Here is a 17,034-nt window from a genome sequence, read left to right on the forward strand (position 1 = left end):
ATGGGATCGTAAACATGACAAAATTCCAGAATGTTTAAGGTGCTTGATCTACAGGGTATCCATACATTATTGAATCACAAGAGATTAATGTTTACGGTTTGTTGAGAACGAGATTGTTGTCTGAAGTTTTTTTAGTAGTTTATTCGAGAATGTATGAAAAAACATAACTGAGGCAAATATTCCAGATGTGGCGACATTGAGTGACCAAATAATCAACATAACTGTGACCATTGCTTTAGAGATTTCCACCTGGTCATCCTTCAAACCATGAACTAACTTCAGTTATGCTGTAATTATTTATCTAACGTAGTTTTATTCTATTCAGTTGATTAAGTGGTCCAGTAGCTTTTGAAAACCCTATAGTTTTTCACATATAATCTAAATGTACAACAGATAATTTTAAATTTTTAACATGCTTTTAGGAAAAAGTTCTGTAGATAAATCCAGCCTCTCTGAGGAAACGAAACTATTCACATCTTAAAAGAAAAAGAAAATATGCTTTCAAAGAAGCATCAGTTCTTCACAAGAACTGTTTTATTTATGTATTGTTTGAATTCTTCGAATCGATATTTCTTTACCACCAGAGATCCTGGCATTCAGGGCCACGTTAAGGTCGTGGATGAAGTGTAAACCAGCGATACTATGCAATTTGACAAACTAAATTTAAGAGTGATAAAAAGCAAGGAAATAAATGAATTGTTTAACTGGTTTGTTTTAAAACAAAGTGAATGGAAGAAATTTATTCAACGCCCACTCATGGGCTTAGCGCGGTGTGACTTACCGTGTTCGGTCCTGGGCAATTTTCCCTTTAGCCCATTAGATTTAAACGGTAAAGGAGTAGCCCAGGAGGTGTGCGGTGGGAAGTGTTGGGTAGCCAGTGGCCTTCCCTCTAGTCTATCACAGCTAAATTAGGAACGAATTGAGCATGTGTCCCTTTAACTTTCCACGAAATTTAAAACAACCCGAACTCCACCATAGTCCGTAGCAATAGCCTTACCAATTCCTCGAATTTCAAAAAATCATACAGGAAGGAAACTGGCAGAATATTTATTTGCAAACTGTAATAGTTTACGGGAGGCAACGAGTCAATCCGAGATACCGAAAAAGGTTCAGAAACGCCCTGTTAGATCGCTCAATTAACACGAGCTGCCTGGCTTCGTAAGCCTCTATTTGACAGTAGAAATGGGGAAGTTTTTGTCAACAATACCCAGCTGAGACTTCATACTTATATCTCGTTTACTGGGATCAGATTAATAGATGCTGTATATGTAAAGCCATGAATTTGCATGAATATTACAATATTATTTTACTTACGAATTAATTAATCCTTCCTGTTCTCTATTATTTCCCATATTAAGACTCGTTTTAAAAAAATAAATTAATTTTGTATTTATTTTACAAACAACGCTCTATTTATACGAACAGCACGGCTTTTGTCTGTTTTGCCGCATTCGTTATCATAACATTCAACCATTTACCAAGAGCAGCTCAGGAAATGATGATGTAAACACATGAAGTTAATGAAGGGTATCCAACCATGAGCCATGTTATTTTTCTCAGTTTCTATAGTTTGTCTTACGAATCGTTAAAAAAGAAGAAAAAAACTGACGTCCTGGGGGGAAAGCGTGTGATATGGTTATTAACCAGTCCTGCACGTCAAATTTAATAATGTTGATAAGACAAGTCTAGTGACTTTTTTAATTTTGTAGTACTATAAAAATAGCAGTTTTTAAGAAACAAAAAAGTGTATTTTGTTGCCGTCATATTTTCCCTTTTTTGTGCTCTGCCCAAGAAAGGTCTAGTTTAACAGTGCAGGCAATGGAGTTTCGTGTTATTAATGCACTTGCAAAGTATTTCTGTTTGTGTTTCCCTAATGCCTGTAGAAAGTTTAGTCTGGGTGATTTAAAGGAACGTTCATTTAATGTTTATATGTTCTTGCTTTCACAGAACAATTTTTGATTTAACCTATTGACCGCCAAGTATTTCAGCTGCTACAATACAACTCTAATGCTTCTTCCTTTTGTAACTTTTTTTCGTGACGCCATTTTAGATGGAGAGTGAAACAATTTGTAAGTAGGTCAAATGCATGTATGGTGCTGACATCTAGCGTTGAAGTTAGGTATTGTTGAGAACGAATTAACTCGTTCGTGGCACTGTTACCGATAGGCTTGGACGAGTTATCTCGTCTACGGCACTGAACAGGTTAAAAGAGCTAAGTTTAGTTGATTTTGTAATTTATAAAAAAATTGGCAACCTCTAAAAGTTATTCACTTATTTTTCTTCATTATTTTAAACTTCTGCCACCTTTGGTAGGTGGAGGTTGTTTTCAGCTGCTTTTCACAGGTCATTTTCCTGTAAGATTCTTAGTGAAGCATTTCAATTACCTAAACTTTTCTCTTTGAAACCGATGTTTTCTTATATTTGTAAAGAAGTTTACCACTGGGAGCATTACTGACAAGTTTACCAAAAAACATGTAAAAATTTGGTGCATTTTTTTTCGTTAAAAGAATCATGTCACCATTTTAAGAATTATTTAATATTTGATCAATTGTAACTAATTTGTTTCTCTTCTCCAAATCGTAAGATTAATTCAGAAATTTGCCGCTTATTGTTTCTTTTCAGGGCATGATAAAGCAGAGCCTGTTTACTTTACTGCATATGTGTCATATCTTGGAGAAGAGAGGCCCATCAGCTCATCCAAATTTCAGTATGTTTCTGATTATGCCCACCAGATGGCTACATTTCTATCCGAGAATGTGGATGACAGCGATGCTCTGAGTAACTTGGAACAAGTATGTTCAGAAAAATTTCAGATAACAACAGAAGCTCAAACTAATCTAGATAGTCGACTTACTGCAGCATTCAAAGCATTGCATCGTCCACCAAACTGGAGTGTAGTTGGATCACGATTAGCAGGTAAGGAGTGTAGTTGGACCACAATTAGCGAGTCAAATTAAGCAAAATTTTACGTATTGTATATTTTATATTGAATTTAACCTTATGTAGTAGTGTAAGACCAGAGGGAAGGCAGCTAGTCATCATCACCTAACGCCAACTCTTGGGCTACTTATTTACCAACGAATAGTGGTGACTGTCACATAATAACGCCCCCACAGCTGAAAAGGCGAGCATGTTTGCGATAGGGATGCGAACCCGCGACTCTCAGATTACGAGTCGCACGCCTTCACCCACCTGGCTATGCCGGCCTGTAGTTTGAGAAGCTAAGTGAATGCATTAATTATAGAATGCGTCTTGTATGTAACGTTTTCAATAAAATATTTTGAATAAGTTTGTATACATCAAAAGCGTAATAAACCTCTGAAGCTGCAGTGGCTGTTAAGAATTGTAATTTTACAATTTATATATTTAAAATATGTAGTGTACTTTTAAGTTTGTAGAGGACATCATTGTACTCACATTCTATAACCAGTTCAAGAAAAAAGATTTATACAAACAGTAGAACATCTGTGTTGCTTGTTAGAATGGAATTATGCTTTAAATATTACTTGAACTTTTACAGAGTAACTAGAGATTTGGGAATTTAATTTTATTAAGTACTGAATTGGTAATTAAGGTTTTATGTCATCAATTCTCAGTATACAAAATCTTAAGTGTTATTTGTCTATAAATGTTTATTTTCCTTAATAATCTATTCTTATCCATGCAATAGCATTTATGCGTTTGTCATTTTATTTTATAATTGAGGTAAAAATTCCAAATATGTACACTCGTTTAGTCATTAGTATCTGTATTCATAAGTAGCACTTGTATTGTTCTCCAAAATTCATTGTAAACCATGACTACAGTAAGAAAAAAAGAAAACTTATGAAAGTAATCAATATTATAGGATTGTCTGTCAATATTTCTTTTGTCACGCACATATTTGTTGTACTAACAATAGCACAGATTTTCCTATGTTGAATTGGCCAGTGACAGTTGATTTTTCAGGCTACAGTTGTGGAAAATGTACATTATACTAAAGTAATTATTTCAGGCATTAATATTTTCATCTATGAAGATAACTTACTTTGTGACTGAATCAATACTTTAAAACAAAATAATTAAATAAATTATGACTCAAAATATTTGTACTTACATCAAAGTTTTTTTGACACCTTGTTTTAAAATTACTAAGACTTTACAATCAGTTTATTCATTTTTTCATTCTTACAGTGTTAGAACAGCAAGAGACATTGTTACATTTTGCTGCACGACTAGGTCTTCGTCAGATGACGGAGGAGCTGTTGACACTCCCAGGAAGTCTGTCAGCTCTACATACACCTAACTTGGATGGTTTCAGACCTGATGATGTAGCTGCTTCAGCTGGATTTCTGGACTTAGCAAATAAATTGGCAATGTGAGTTTTAATCTTAAGTTAGTAACTGTGGAAAAGTGAATTTGTGTTTTATAATTTGGTGTGTATAAAAGTGAAGCTAGTTATTTCTAAAGCTACTACTCAGTTTCAACAGATTGGTAAGTGCCATATAACAAGGATTTTTGTATTAAAAAAGGAAGTCTTGAATTTTTACATAATAAATGTGTGTATGTATGACTAATTTTCTTTTATATCCATAGTATCTATACACAAGGTTTAACTGATTGTTAAAATGATTTTGAGTATACAAATTAACAAGATAAAGATGTTGTGATGCCACAGGAAATTAACATATTTTAAGAAAGATATATATATATCAGCTTTTTCTGACAAAACATTCATTTTCTGTACTTATAAAAATGTGTTCAGATAAGAGATTTTAATTTCCAAGACAGGAATATCCTTTGTTCTTAATGACATTAGAAAACCAGGGAATATGGTTCAGTTTGGTGCTCCAAGACTTGTGATGGAGATGTGCTGCAGGTTGTACTCAGCCTTAGAAACTTGCAGGTAATGAAAGTGCAGTGTGTTTGTAACAAATGAAAATATGTGGATACAAGTCTTTGGATGAAGCACACATTTCCCAGCGAATGGTATGCAATATAATAAAGAACTTTCATCTTGAAAAGTGAAACGGGTCCTGTTTCAAGTGTATACAAACTGCTTCTGCTGTATATTTGGGAAAGGAAGAACATTTAAAAGTGTATGATTAGTTCCTAATAAGAAAAAATATGGTGCTATGCAGATATACTTAGTCAAGTGTATGTGTCTTTAACTATAACAAGTCTTGTGCCATTTTCTTGTAGACACTGGGTGAAAAACATTTGTGTGCGCACGCACATGCACACGGGTTTGTATTTCATGTTGCAATATGTTTTGGAAGGGATCAAGATAGATTTTAGATTTGTGCCAGAAGCAAATTAGAGATCAAGCAGTTATGGAATGAAACAAATAGTCATGTTAAAACATAGAGACATTAAAGTTACCAGATGTAACACTTATGAAAATCTGTTTGAATGGATTGTTTAAATGGGCATTGAGAAACCATCATCCTCGTGCACTAGTGGATTATGGAAAGCAAGGAGGAAGGATTAGTGTGCTTTTGACATGACAGCATTTTGCAATGAAAACTGCAGCAGAGCTATCGTAAAGATGTATAGTCATCAGATAGTGCCTGATTAGATGTAGTGGCATACTATAGTAGTGTGGTGAAGCTTCAAGATCACTTTAATATCATGTACTCAAACCTTTGTACAATTAAAATGACATAAGGATCAACCTCAGAGTTATATACTATATTCTGAAAACTCACCATTGTTTGTACTTCTATTGTATGTAGTGATTTTCTTCTATCTAAATACATAATATTAAATAATCAGACCTTGTGTTATTGTCCTACTTTTAAATATCTGGAACTTCATATAATAATAGTATGTTCAAGTTATACATTCTTTACAAATATAACATGTTGCTATTTAATTTGAAAACAAAACTTATTCTGGATATGTTTTGCTTACTTATTTTGCTGCTGTTTACAAATGTGGTTTAAAAGTTGCATTTTAGAAATATCTTCTTAACCACTGTAAATGTTTTTTCTAATTATGAGTAACTTAGAAGTTCATACTATAATGAATGAAAAAGTGAATGTTTTTTTCTAATTATGAGTAACTTAGAAGTTCATACTATAATGGTTTAGATTTGTAGCAGTTAAAAAATTTCTTTTTCTTGCAAATTTGTATTGCTAAAAAGTTTATTTCTATATAAATAGGACATGTAAGGAAGCCTGTAACAAGAATAGTAGTGATAGACAAGCAGTGGCAAAAAAAAACTCAACACACGGAAGAATAGCTCGGAAACCACCTGTGATTACTGCCAATCTCAGCTGGAGTTACAGAGATCTCGGTTAGTTTAGAGGAAAAATGCTTGACAAACTAGTTACAGATAAATATTTTTTGGATGTGGTGTTGTGTCTCACAGAATGGCTCTAAAAGTATTTGTATTTCAAGTATAAAGTGTTGGATCATAGTTCTGTCATCTCTTGACCAATGTGATGTCTAATTACAGTTTTGGACACAGGAAGTGAAACACTTTTAATGTATTTTATTGACTGAAGGTCTTTAGGTTATTCTCATTCTACCTAAAATAATTTCAATTTGAAAGTAAACTGGTAGAGATTCTGATGAGTAATCAAATCGGGTATAACTGTATCCCATGTTTGCCTAAAACAGCACTGTGGTGGAGCAGATAGGCATCAGATACTTTGCTATTACTTAAAATGTATTTTAATACTCTATAATAAAGCCATTTAACTAATCTAGATTGTTCAGTAGGTATAATATTAAGTTAAACCTTTGCTGTACTATTGCGTAGTGCCATTCATGTTGAAATTACTTAAGACTAAATGACAATTTCTAGTTAATCTTTATGATTTTACTTCTCTGTGGGAATGAATAAGTTTTCACTGCTTAAGTTACTTTATTTTGAAAATGCATACTTTAAACTGTAAAAATGAATGCATTTAGTTTTTTTATAGTTGTCTAAACAATAGACTTTTCTGTATTTATGTATGTTATTTCAAACCCACACACAATTCATGTTTTGTGAATATAGTTTTTGAAAAAATTGATACAGTCCAATCTAGAGGCAACTGTGCACATAAATACAAAAAGACAACTTTGTTCAGACTCCTCATAAGGTATTAACACCATATAAATATTATCCTATAATTATAAATAGATAATCACATTTTTGTCCTCTTTAACTTAGTAAAGTTATTAGAATATTTTTCATGATATGACATTGTACACCATAAAGTGTAATTTGTCTCTCTACAAGTGTAAAGGCCATACACAAGAAATTGGAAATTAGCAGTAATGTTAAACTTAGCTCTCTACAGTTAGTATGAAAAAGAAAGGAAACTATTTAATTTATTGTTATTAACTCAGTTTTAACACTGGTAAACTGACATATTTTTGCTTGATTAATCTGTTCAGTGCCGTAGACGAGATAACTCATCCAAGCCAATCGGTAACACAGTGCCACGAACGAGTTATTGTTTCATATTTTGTACATATTTCTTCATTTTTTGTACTACTATAAGTTTGACTTACAAAAAAATAGTATTTGTTGCTTATTTCCTTTGTTTTAAAATTACTCAATTTTGCTGGAAAAAAAAAAAACCGGCATAGGAGCTGCCATAGCAGCTGAAACACTTGGCAGTCAACAGGTTAAAAGCATCTAAACCTTTAAGTGGTCTTTAAGAGTTCTTGAAGACAGTTGTAGTATATTTTACACAAACAGGCACCGAGAGAGAGACAGACAGACAACTGCATGTATTAATCACGAAACTGGAGCTATGAAGTAATGTAATTTCTGTGAACATTCACAAATGTGTTTTGTCACAATGAGTAATAAATCTTTTCTGTTACATATCACTATATTTACATTAATGTTGCAGTTGTTGTTTATCGTACTTGAAAATGGTCTGTTGAAGTTGTTCAAATTTCATTAACAAACATGCTGTAATACTGGTTATGTAACATTTAACAAAGAGTTATTACATATGCACTTGATAGAAATAAAGTACTTTTCTTAATGAATAAACCAGTTAATTAACTATAATTATCTAAACATAACTCTTCATGTTTTATATATAGCTGTTTATTTTAGTATATAGTCATCTACATGCAAGACTAGAAGATTGATTTAGAATACACATGTAGCCTACACTGAATAAATCAAACTGAATTTTCTGTACTGCTGTATTGCAAATGTGATGATATTTACAACAGTATTAAAGTTCTACGAAATTGTTTCTCATCCTGTTTATCTGTTTTTATGAAGTAAATATTAAGTAAAAAGAAATCTTAATTTTTGACCAATTCTTAATCTTACTACACTGTAAAGCAGGAATTGTTGAACACTTGTAAAACTATTAACCTTAATACACTCAGCCCAGCATGACCAGATGGGTGAGGCATTTGTAATCTGAGTGTCGCAGGTTCGAATCCCTGTCACACCAAACATGCTCGCTCTTTCAGCCGTGGGGGCGTTATAATGTGACAGTCAATCCCACTATTTGTTGGTAAAAGAGTAACCCAAGAGTTGGCGGTGGGTGGTGATGACTAGCTGGCTTCTCTCTAGTCTTACTACACAGCTAAATTAGGAACGGCTAGCCTAGGTAGCCCTTGCGTAGCTTTGCACGAAATTCAAACCAAACTTAATGTACTTTAAAAAAAACAAACTTTTCAAAATCAGTTTTGTTTGTTATTTAGTTTGAAGCTCAGCTTTTGTGGAAGCTGAATTTGTAATTAGGTGAAAAAAAAAACTTTAGCGTTTTACATAATGTAATTTTTTTATTTCTTGGAAAGACATTTTACCCTTTTGCAATCACTAAAAGTTAATTAACTATTCCTATTACCCAAAATTAACATAGTTTAATATTTTTTCAGTTACTGTCCACCTGCTTTTCAGTGTAATATGAACTCAATACTTGTTTAATTGACAGATTACGACATTGGAGAGCTGGAACGATTGATAGCTGATGCTTCGTACAGCTGCGAAGATGATAAAAATAGTTTAAGGAAAACAGATTTAATATCTGAATCTCTGTCAGGTTGGTGTTAAAATTATTATACACCATGTGTGCCTTTTACTTGTTACTGTTGAGACATGTTAAACTTGTGTTCTTAAATAGCATATCAAACGTATCTGCTTCATGTATGTGTGGTACTTGTATGTTTATCACCAGTGATATTTTACCACAGCATTATTTTTGAACATACGTATGAGTAAAGCTCCATGGAAAGTATATTTTTCTACATCTGTAATTTAGAGATTCCAATGTCTTATGTTTACAGAGATACAAGATGTCATCTTAATTAGAATAGTAAATTTCATAATTGGATAATTTCTGCCTACTAGTGCACATTCTTATTTTGTGAACAGGAAAGGAAATAGACAAATTTGAGCTTTGATTCCTTTTTTTTTAATGATAGAAATTTTTGTCACTCAGTGTATCAATGTTACTATTTTAATGCAGAAAACTGAAAAGTTGACATTTTGGGTTAAACAATTTTTTTTTAAATCATAGAAGTATAAAATTATGTGATATTAACTTGTGTCCTTCTGACAAGAAAGGTACTTGGCAATGCTGCACTTAAAGTCTGGTTATAAATGGGAGCATGTGGTTCCTCTTTGTACTGTTTCGAGCCATAGTACACATAGTAGTTTGATGCATAAATACACATTGCATATGATAACCAAATGTTACCCCTACTACTTCTGGCACTCTCTTTCACCCTGTGTTATCTTCAAACATACCCTTCATTCAGTTGAGTCATTATTACAAGTATTAAAATATCTACCAATTTTGAATCATTTGTATAGTTGCTTATCTGTTTCAACATGGCCATCTTTGGAAGGTCTTAACTTGGTTCTTCTTCTAAATTGCATTAAAATTTATTCAGTCAGTTTTGTCAACAACTTTTGACAACTGGTAGATAAAGATACGGATAAAAACTGCTTTATGCGTGTGTGTCTGTATATGTATGTGTATAAAAACTTAGTACTTAAACAGTCAAGCAAAATCAAATCGAAAGAAAGGACTACATTAAATGTATCAAATCCAGATCTGTGATAAATAAATGACATTTAAATGGAAAAAGAAAACGGACATAAACACAAATTAAATATGCTATCAATCTGTACATATAAATAAAATATACAGGTCACAAATCAGTCCAGGGTCACTGACTTGTTATCCATTTGTTCTTTATCTCTTCTTGATAAGGTTTCTCATACATGTACAATATCAGGAAAAGCAAACGTCTTTATAATTTACCACAACAACTGTTTACAAGTCAAAAATATTTGCTATAAAGTATCAATTATCAATACTTTTTGAGTTCCATAGTGCTCAAGGAATCAAGTAGAATACATAATAGTTTTAAATAAAAGTTGTAATGATGTACAGTTATAAAATCTTTGCTTTATCCTAACACAATAAATTCCATAATTTTTTTATTATATACTTCAGTTAGAGATCCAATATCTGAAAATGTTTTTTACTGCAATTGTAAATAGTTGCATTCCAGTGTAAATTCTCTCCTGGAGCAGCCATTATACAAAATAATAAAGAGAAGGAAGTTCTGTGTGACTTAATAAGCTTTGTTATATGTACTAGAGATAATTCTTTCAAAAAGTAACTACAATTTGCTGACTGTATTACAACAACTTTGCTCTCCCATTTCAAATACAGGAGAATCGGGGAGTGAACATGAACAAAAGAGTGAAGAAGAAATGGCAGTAGAAAGTAAACAAGAAGGAAATAAATCATATCACCATCAAAACAGAACACTTACTGAAACCACCCACTCTCCGAGAACCCCAAGAATACTTGGTCAGTTCAAATTTCTGTCATTTAAAATTATGGTGCCAAGTTTCTGAAGTGTCTATCTTAAGAAATATTGTACTTTTTTTCTTGAATTCTGTAAAATGAGAAATAAAAACCATACCTAGTTCTTTATATGAAAAACATAAACCAATGCTAAAATACTTTAAGAAATATAAAAACTGAAAAGAAAATACAAGCAGGAGTCTTTGGTTTTGTGTTTGACACTGTGAGTACAACGTAATTATAGAAAGTACTGTTTGTTTCTGGCTGTAAAACTTTTTATTACCTATTAATAGTAACTGTAGTTTATTTTTACATTTTACAGAGTGACTTGCATAAACCATTCAAGTATATAAACTATTATAGAATATTTTGGCTATTAGCAACGTTGTGAAGCTTTCGTAACTTAGGTAACGGATATTGCCCTACAGCCAGTTTTTACATACTTACATGTGTAGGGTATTTTCTCCTAGCTAATCATAATTTTAAGTTGTTGCAGCTATAGTATCACATGGCATCTGGTATTATTTGTGTTTCCCTGTTGTGTTCTTTTGTTTATTAAGTTTTGCTGTGTAATTGTGTGATGAGTTTGCTACATGTTGCAGGTGATGACAGTCTTTAATTATTTGGTCTGTATTTGAATGTTAGTTGTATTATATCTGCATCTTTTTTATACCATATATTTATTATTTTAGTGGTTTGGTACTTCATGTAGTATTAATTTGAGGTATCAACATCATGGTAGTTCCATGAAATAGTCTTTATAAATAGCACACACATTAAGTAATTTAATACTTGTCTGAAGTTTGATTTATACTGCCTATATTGGCAGATTTTCTTCTGTACAAATTGTGTTGGCAGCTGTTATTTTACTGAAGCAAATCTGTCTTAATCAGCTGTCTAAAGCAATACTTTGGTGAATATTATCAACAGTTATTATTTTATAGTATAAAAACAATGTATGGTATTTGAAACATCTGGTAACATGAATAGAATCTATTTCTGCTTGTGTAACTATTGTAATAAAAAAACAGAATTGAAAAAGTTAATATAATTTGAAGGTTATGGGCACGAGGTAGATAGTTCGACAACTAACAGTTGTTTTTCGAATATTCTCGTGACTGTGGATTTCTCATTATCAGCATTTTTGGTTTTGATTGTTTTTTTTTCTCTCTCAAGTTTTGATGTTTATCTTGTTTAATGAATTTCAGAAACTTAAAGTATAAACAAGACTCAGAAGTCAAACCTTTTAAATTAAATTAGTTATTTCTGTCAGTCCATTATGGTGCAAAAATTCTGTATCACAAATATATCTGTATTTTCAGTACTTTTATAGATTGGCATTTCATGGTCTATATGTGTTGCCACATCTCAAATAGTTTAATTTAATTAAAAACATGTAACTGACTTTAAAAATTTTGATGTTTGAGTTCCAAAATACCTTTAAAGGATCAATAAGCACTGTAAGTCTTATATTACTGAGAATTTAACATTTAAAGAGCCATGTTGAAAAGAATTGCATACTGTTAACATAATATAAAGCAACGTTGTTTTGTTTATCCTGTTGCAACTTCATAGAATTTCACAGTTGGTATTTAAGTCTGTTAGCTTTAGTTAAAAGAAGCTCTGTAAACTGGATTTTTTATTTTACTGAAATTGTTTATGAGTAAAATAATGTTAAATAGAACCACTGTGTAGTGACAAATCAGAGGTATTTTGACACGTCGTTCACAACATAGATTCATATTTGTATGTCTGACTTGGCCAGGTGGGTTAAGGGATTTGTCCTGTAATCTGAGGGTCACAGGTTAGAATCCTTGTCCCACCAAACATGTTCACCCTTTCAGCCATGGGGGCATTATAATGTGTGGTCAATCCCACTATTTGTTCGTAAAAGAGTAGCCCTTGGTGGTGGGTGGCGATGACTAGCTGCCTTCCCTGTAGTTTTACACTGCTAAATTATGGACGGCTAGTGCAGATAGCCCTTGTGTAGCTTTGCATAAAATTAAAAAAAAAAAAAGATTTGTATAGCTTTTAAAATATTCATTAGAAGACCAATAATAGAATTTTCCAGTTAAACCCAACAGCTGAAAACTGGAATTAAACGTGTTTTTAGTTTTCTTAATGTTTTTATTAATTGACATTAAACGTTAAAACAATGTCCAATAATATCTAATCAATTAACATTGTTAACGTAACATTAGCTTCTGAAAAATTGTTTTACCTGTTAGAGAAAAGGTGGCCATTTTTCTCATACCCTTACTTTTGATTTGTTAAATGTTGTAATATTATTTAATATCACATTTTTCTCATCTTCATTGACAACTGTCCCCCCTCCAGTGGATCAGCTGTATGTCTGCAGACTTACAACGCTAAAAACTGGGTTTCGATACCCGTGGTGGGCAGAGCACAGATAGCCCATTGTGTAGCTTTGTGCTTAATTCAACAACATCATTGACAACTGTAGTTATCTTTTATCCAGTATTTCATTTCAAGTGAAGAAAATAATGTTCATTCTGTTTTTCTATCTTCATGTTTACATGAAAGCTGGAAATGAACATTTGAATGCAGTCAGTATGTGTTGTGTTTTATAGCTCAAACTTAGTAGTGTATTTGTGCTTAGACGGGACATGTTTGGACAGTTTCCCAACTGGACTGTGAATGTGGAGAGTCAATGTCTCGTATCTTGCCACAAAATCACACTTCATATTTTAGGACTGTAGGGGTGTTACAAGTGACTTTCAGATCTTACTATTTGATTAAACTAGCCCAAGGGGGTTGACTGTGGTTGTAGTTGACTAATATTAGAAATATCTAGCACAGATATCACTATGTGTAACTTTAACCAAATGCACAAATACTTCATACTTGTCACTTTTGTTAGCTTTGTTTTTTGTATTTTCAAGTACTATTACTTTACCATAATTAGAAATTCATTGTTTTGAGTACTTTGTCCCAAATTTTTATCTGTTGTAGAGTTCTAGTGGTTAGCACACTTACCTCTGGGTCCAAAGTTTGAGACATAAAACCACTTAATATTATGCTCAGTGCATTACAGTCACTTCAATTATTCTTTTCAAAGCTGTTTGATGTTTCACTGCTGCTTTCCTTCTGGCTCGTAGTTACAACTTAAATTTATACCTAAACTTGTAAGGGGTCTGTCACTTTTCATTTTAGTGTACGTTCCATTCAGGCTGAAAATTTATCTTTAACGTTTACTTGTAGACATACCTGATTTGTCTTATTTCTGTCCAGTTTTATCTCTTCCAGACGAGTGCTACAGCATTGTGTTTTGTTAAACACGATTTTTCTGACACGTTTTTAACATTTAATATATCTAATGTATCATATGAACAACTTTTCACCTGTAACATAATGAAGTTAGTGACTCGTAACAGGGGTACCGGGGAGTGAATAGCGACTCGTAACAGGGGTACCGGGGAGTGAATAGCGACTCGTAACAGGGGTACCGGGGAGTGAATAGCGACTCGTAACAGGGGTACCGGGGAGTGAATAGCGACTCGTAACAGGGGTACCGGGGAGTGAATAGCGACTGGTAACAGGGGGTACCGGGGAGTGAATAGCGACTGGTAACAGGGGTAGTGACTCGTGACGGGGAGTGAATAGCGACTGGTACCGGGGAGTGAAATGTAAATCACCATGTCGTGTGACAATGTGAATAGTGTGCATGTGCGATTTTCGTAGCATGTTCGTTTATAAATCCGAGCGCGTAAGGCGTGCGACTCGTAAGTGAAATGTAAATCACCATGTCGTGTGACAATGTGAATAGTGTGCATGTGCGATTTTCGTAGCATGTTCGTTTATAAATAATATTTGCTGTTTAATGCAAAATTTTGTATTGTTATTAATTGGTTTTGTCAACACAACCCGTTATGTATACTGCACATGCACACGTGTTAGAATTAGGGCGTTTTGAGAAATGTGATTGAAGTGTGTAAGTTTATATCGTTTATCGTGCTATTGCTACTAGATTCGTATACATCTATAGCAATGAATAATATTTATAACTGCAGACATGTTTAGCAGCCTTCGTGATACGGACTATAAATAGATCTAACGGAATAGTACAGAAAATTGTGTGTAACACATAATCGTCCTTGTTTATGACATGTTAGGAAATTGATGTTGTATACAATAGAGAGGTCTTGTATGTTATTCATGAAGAAAATTACGTATACGTAGTGAAGATTGACCAATCTTGAAACAACGAAATGGTAGGTCTTTTGTTGCTCTTGGAAATGTTACTCAACAATCAGTCGTTCTTATTGGGTTAACTGATTATAAGCAGTTCTTCAGTTTCCATAGTAACATCTGCGGAAGACGTCAGACCAATCTTGTGGATCTCGCATTCTGACAAGCTTTCCTTTCAAAAGTCAACATCAAATATTGTGTTTAAGTATACCAAAAGCAGATGAGTTAATTGGAACAGCATCGAAGGCTTTGACAACTATCCAATCGAATTGGTTTGTTGAAATTCCGCTTTCATCGGCTATTGTGTGGCGGGAAACTTGTGCAATTTTTGACCTACGAGTCCATGTCAGCTTGAAGTCTTTTTATTATTCCACTTCGTTTGTTTATAATTTTGAATTGGAAGGCCCTCTTTCATACTAATCACATTCAAATGCTTGGATGATGGCGTTGCTCTAATTTTGATGAATTATGGCTTCAGAGACCGTTGATTCCTTTATACGTTTGTTAAGTGAATTTTCAGTTTCCATGGAGACTGTTATTCGAAATGCCCTTCGATTCTACAGCTTTTAACATTCATACTACTTGGCGTATCATTATCTATCTTTAGAAAGGCACGTTACAAAATCTTTTCGCCCCAAGTGTTCCATTGACGTCATTGCAATCATTGCAATTCTAATCTTTGCGAAATCGACACGGACCGGTTTGATATTTGCTGAATAGCTCGCCCTCTGGCGCTACCAGTTGATTCCGTATTAGTAAATTTGGATCTTTCTCATGAAATTCTGTAAATCCACTGTAGGTTAATGTATAGAAAAACACTTAAAGTAAGAACACTGGATATGGTATGGAAGGTCTTAGCCACTTGGAGATGAGTAAACTGTACTGAATTGTACAAGTTTCACATTGTAACATCACTGAACATTGAAGAGTAACGTCATACTTTAGCTGACCAATAGAAATTAACCATGACCACTTAGTTTTTGTATATAAATTGCAGTTATTTTATCAGAGATCTACGAATGACATCAGTCATGACGTAAGGACATGATTGACGTCGTGACACTGGCTTTTTTTTTTTTTTAACATTTACAGCCGTCTGTTTTATATTTTTAATTTTGATGTCAATATTTTCTTCCCTTTTCTATTATTAATATTTGTTCGTATAATTTTAGTTTATTAGACAATGAATTTTAGTAAAGCGACAGTTAGGTAACAGTGACTCTTTTCCTTTTATGTATTATCCATGTTATTAGTAATTTTATAGCCTTTCGACCTTCGGTCATCGTCAGGTTCACAAAGAAAGAGGTAACTGACCGGAAGCTGACCACATGTTTGAAAGGGGTTGTGTTACTGAGTGTCGGGATGTAGAGGGCGGTATTAGATGTTTGAATATATAATTTTATTTATTAGACAATGAATTTTAATAAAGCGACAGTTATAATTTTATTTATATATTCAAACATCTAATACCGCCCTCTAAATTCCCAAACATGTGGTCAGCTTCCGGTCAGTTACCTCTTTCTTTGTGAACCTGACGATGACCGAAGAAGATCTAAACGTTGTTCGCTCTTCTATGTAAAATATTTTCTCAACCCCAAACGAGCCGTTTTTGCATATAAATTTCTCAACAAGTGGGTTTCTCGACATCACTGATAATTTTACAGCCGTTCTTGTAACAATAATTAACTTCAACTAATGGGCCATGAATAAGCCTAAGGGAATTTTGTCATAGTGACATTGACACAACGAGCACTTGTTGCAGCTAAATCTCATTGTCTGAAGATTGCCGTTACTGTTTTACGCTCAGCTTCGCAAAGTGTTTCGATCATATCATAGTAGAAATGGGAAGTAGTTATCATGGCAAGTTCAATGAAACCATTTTTACTTTGAGAGTTTCACAAAATACCGCAAATGTTTCGTTGAGTTGAAACGCCGATCATTTGATCCGTGCGATGACGTGGTGAGTGTCTTTGAGAACTTGCAAGATGCTCATAAGTGGCTTCCCTGATGTCTCCATAAAAGTGCCCCTCCCCACACATACAGACTAGCTCAG

The 17,034-nt window shown here is 33.4% G+C and overlaps 1 pseudogene across 1 annotated transcript in view; it reads left to right on the forward strand.

Annotated features, from left to right (window-relative positions):
- The window catches only part of LOC143222442 (rho guanine nucleotide exchange factor 28-like), a 148,866-nt pseudogene that overhangs the window by 45,716 nt on the left and 86,116 nt on the right, over positions 1–17,034 (forward strand). Inside the window, exons 4-8 of the transcript XR_013012234.1 lie at positions 2,623–2,916; positions 4,174–4,357; positions 6,144–6,277; positions 8,883–8,990; positions 10,635–10,775. The product of XR_013012234.1 is annotated as a rho guanine nucleotide exchange factor 28-like (transcript). The remainder of the gene's footprint in view (positions 1–2,622; positions 2,917–4,173; positions 4,358–6,143; positions 6,278–8,882; positions 8,991–10,634; positions 10,776–17,034) is intronic.

This window comes from Tachypleus tridentatus, chromosome 8 (genome assembly GCF_004210375.1).
Source record: "Tachypleus tridentatus isolate NWPU-2018 chromosome 8, ASM421037v1, whole genome shotgun sequence".
NCBI lineage: Eukaryota > Metazoa > Arthropoda > Merostomata > Xiphosura > Limulidae > Tachypleus > Tachypleus tridentatus.